The sequence below is a fragment of the Eschrichtius robustus genome, chromosome 3, assembly GCF_028021215.1.
Source record: "Eschrichtius robustus isolate mEscRob2 chromosome 3, mEscRob2.pri, whole genome shotgun sequence".
NCBI lineage: Eukaryota > Metazoa > Chordata > Mammalia > Artiodactyla > Eschrichtiidae > Eschrichtius > Eschrichtius robustus.
In genome coordinates this window covers 8,694,769-8,699,197 of record NC_090826.1, presented here as the reverse complement: position 1 = coordinate 8,699,197, position 4,429 = coordinate 8,694,769, and positions in this window count along the sequence as shown.

Sequence of the window (4,429 nt, the reverse complement as noted above, 5' to 3'; positions counted from 1 at the left end):
TGCTGAATTGTGTGTCCCTGGACTTCAAATGGGCCCAGGCAGGGGCTGCAGCAGCCATTAACGGCTTCCGCTGTGTGCCAGACCCTGAGCTGGCCCCGCTGTCTGGCCTTCAGTTGTCTGCCACGGGAGTAGGCAGGCCTGCCTCCTTGTGTCACCGTGGACTGGCCCCTTGAGTCCCGTGGTGCCCAGGGATGCAGCGGTCATCAAACTGGACCCAAGTGTGTCCTAAGAAGCTTTAGCCATTCCTTCACCAAGCCCCGCACAAGGCTGGTGGTGATAGGCCCATGGGGCCCAGGCTGGGGGTTGTCAAAATCAAGGGCTTTGCTTTCTCTTGGGGCTGCCCGGCAGGGTCCTCAGAAGACTTTGGGCCAGGTCCCATCCTGGGGTGGGTGTGGACGTGACCCCAGAGGCCAGACCCCAGAGGCATGGTTGGGGTCCAGTTCCTTGGGCCTGCACGTCAGGTGCCTTGACTCGGCTCAGATTACAGACCTGGGTTCAGATCCTGCCTGCCCCCCTCATGAGCCTGCCCTCTGGTAAGTTCCTAGAAGCTTCCCCCAAGTGTTGAGAGGTTGAGAAAGCAGGTATGGGCGGCTACACAAGGACTCTGTGGGCACGTGACTGTCCCCTCTCCAAGGTGCTGAACCGGCAGGCACCTCGGCCCTGCTGACTGCCGGGACTGAGGGTCTGGTGGTGGGACAGGAGCCACCACAACAGGATGCAGGCTGGGGGAGGGGGCCTCCAGCCCCCTCCTAACTCGGGGGATTGGCCCCTGCTCCTTGCAAAAGCCGGCGTCACCTCCCCCGCCCCACACCTGCCCTCGGCAGGGACGTGGTCAGGGAATGTGTTAACCTGGGAGACTGGGGCCGGCGGGCTGGGGGCCGGCGTGGGTGTGGGAACCCTGGTGGTGGTTCAAGGATACTCCCAACCCCGCTTCTACCCTGGGTACCCACCTTGGAGTCCCCACTCGGCAGGGGCTAAGACTGAAGTCATAATAGGGGTGGGAACAGGGGTCCAGCTGTGCCACCAACTCCTCGAGTGGCCTCAGGCCAGTCACCCGCCCTCTCTGGGCTTCCCGTGCTCCACCCTCACAAAGCCCCTAGACTGAGCATCTTTGGGGTTCATCCCTGGTCAGCAAGTCTGATCCCAAGCTAACCTCCCCGTTCCACCCCCCGGTCTTCCCCCTCCCGCGGAGGCCCGGCGGAGTCAGGACTTGGCTGGGCTGCAAGAAAGTACCAGGCAAAGGAGGACTGGCGATGGCCAGCTAGGGAGCATTGTCCTGTCACCTGCTTTAATTCCTTTAACCTTGACAAGGAAGGCAGGAAGGAAGACACTGTTAGCTCCACACAAGATGAGGTGACGTGCCCGAGGCCTTATCAGGCAGCTGGCCTCCCAGGAGCCACTCCGCTCCGTGGGCCTCTGCAGCCCAGCCGGAGCGCCCTGGGGCTCCCAGCAGGGGCAGCTGCCTGGACCTCCACTCTCAGTGGCCCTCCTCCCCATGGCTCATCTTACTGACCAAGCTCCAGGAAGGTCCATCGCGAGGACAAGCCATGGAATGAAGGTGGGCAGGGAAGGCGGGTGGTTCCAGCGCTGGGGGTACCGGACCTGGGTCACACTGACTCTGTGACTTGAGCTACTCACAACCCGTGCCTCGGTCACCGTGTCTGTAAAATGAGAGCAGCGGTCCTCACCTGTTACAAGGCTTCATTAAGGAGCACATGTCACGTCGTTCTCACTGAGCTGGTGGAAATCAGGATTTCTTCTCAGGGCAGAGGAAGAAGAGAGGGCCCAGGTTGCAGAAGTAGCTGCAAGAATGCCTGACCTCGACTAGAAGGCGTCTGTCTGCATGTCAGTCCCTCCACTGCCCCAACTTTTAGCGAAGTCTGCGTGCATGTCCCCACCTGGAAAGGGTGGGCGTTGAGGACAAGCACTGAACCCCACAGCTGGGCGGATGTGATCTGGACACAGACTGACCCGCGGAAGCAGAAGCAAAAGCAGGCGTTCGGTGGGGATGTGACCTGAGTCCTCCAAAGTTCCCGAAATCTGGAAGAGGGCCGTGAACAGGCCCAGTCTGTGGCACGGAGAATAAAATCAGTCCTATCTAGAGTTCTGAAATTCAGGTATTAAAACCAGCCCTGCCCACAGATGTAGAGAACAAACGTATGTACACCAAGGGGGGAAAGTGGCTGGGGGGGGGATGAGTTGGGAGATTGGGACTGACATATATACACTAATATGTATGAAATGGATAACTAATAAGAACCTGCTGTATAAAAAAATAAATTAAATTAAAAAAAAATCAGCCCTGCTTCCCCCCCGCCCCGCCCCGCCCCGCCCCCGGTTTAAGGATACAAGTAGTTCCCAAGCGGGTTGTTGTTAGGAGAAAAATAGCAGCCCTGCTGTACCTGCTTTTCTCCCCGGAGGCAGCCACGTTTACCTCTCTCGGCTGATCATTTTGGTCATGCCTCTAAACAATGTGCTTGTATTACTACTTCTCGATTTGTCAGTTTCAGTCATAATTGTTGATTTTCCACTGGGGAACGTGAGGATTTCGCTCTTCGCTTCCCTGCCCCACCACACTCTCAAGCATTAAACGATAATCTTGGTTGGCTCCGCAGTCAGTGTTTGCACCATTACAACTTAGGCAAATGCCGTTCTCAGCTGAGACTCAGAGAAAACGATAACTTTTTTATCTCTGGCACAGCTTCCTGTTTTTCCTGGAGGGTTTTTTCATTCGCTTAATTTTCAATAAATTTATCACTAATTTAGCCCCAAACTTTTACCAAATCGCTAAAGCTCTTAAGATGTTTGGATTCAAAACACTTCCTGAGGTTCTGGTCAATATGCTAATCAGTTGTGGGTTTTTTTTATTGTGAGATTGTGAGATTTATTGTGAGATTCTAAGATTCTATTTTACCTAGCCTCATTATAATTATAATTCATGATTATATTTAATGGAATGTTCAGTAATAAGAAACTAATATACATGCCATGCATTTCTTTATTATGAGTTGTACCATAATGTATATAACACTTTGATTTAGGAAAAATAATTACTGGAAAAAAAATTTTTTTGGAGGATCTTTGGACACTACCGGTGTCCTATCATTTTCATCTTCCTGAAGAATCTGTTCCAAGCCTCCTGACTACCCCAAATGGGATTCCCTGTCGGGACTCTTGTCTCTTGGACCCCATATCTTCCTGTTTCTTGGTTTACTCCCTCGTTTTGGTGAAGCATATCCTAGAGGAGCCTTCTGAGAAAGGGGACAAGGGATGAAAGTTTTAAATAACCTGACATGCATGAAACTCTTGATTCCATCTTCATGCTTAATTGATGGGTACAGAATTTGGTTGAGTATAGAAATATGTTGGAAATTATCTTCCTTCAACATTTTGAGATTTGCTGTTTTCCATTGTTATCATCTACTCCTGTGTTTAAAATTAGCCCAAAATGTAGCAGATTGAAACAATAACAATAAACGTGTCTTTTCTGTGGGTCAGGAATTTGGGAGTGACTTAGCTGGTTGGTTCGGTTTAGAGTCATTCATGAAGTTGCAGTAAAGCTGTCGCTAGGGCTGGAGGGTCAGCTGCCAAGACGACTCAGTCACATGACTAGCAGATTACGCTGACAGATGTTAGGAGGCCTCAGTTCCTCCCCATGTGGACCTCTCCACAGGGACACTGAGTGTCCTCACACATGGCGGCTGGCTTCCCCCAGAGCGAGTGATCAGAGAGAGAGCCAGGTGGACACTGCGATGTCTTGTATTCCTAGCCACGCATAACACACCACCATTTCAGTCATGCCCTATCCATAAGCCCTACTCAGCGTGGGAGAGGAGCACACATGAGGGCGTGAATACCCCAGTATGGGACTCACTGGACGCTGGCTTCTAGTTTCCAGTGTTATTTCGATAGCTCCAAAATCATTCTTTTCATGCATGATCCTTTGTATGTGATCTGCTCTGTTTTCGCTCTCCTCCCCTCTCTCTCTGTCTCTCAGAGTTTGTAGAACATAATTTTTCTCTCTGGTGTTTTGCAAATATCAGGTGTAGGGGCTTCCCTGGTGGCGCAGTGGTTGAGAGTCTGCCTGCCAATGCAGGGGACACGGGTTCGAGCCCTGGTCTGGGAAGATCCCACATGCCGCGGAGCAACTGGGCCCGTGAGCCACAATTACTGAGCCTGCGCGTCTGGAGCCTGTGCTCCGCAACAAGAGAGGTCGCGATAGTGAGAGGCCCGCGCACCGCGATGAAGAGTGGCCCCCGCTTGCCACAACTAGAGAAAGCCCTCGCACAGAAACGAAGACCCAACACAGCCATAAATAAATAAATAAATAAATAAATTTTAAAAATAATCTGTTTAAAAAAAAAAAAAATCAGGTGTAAAGTTCTATTTTCATCTGTTGTTCTGGGCACTTGGAGGACGTTTTCAATCG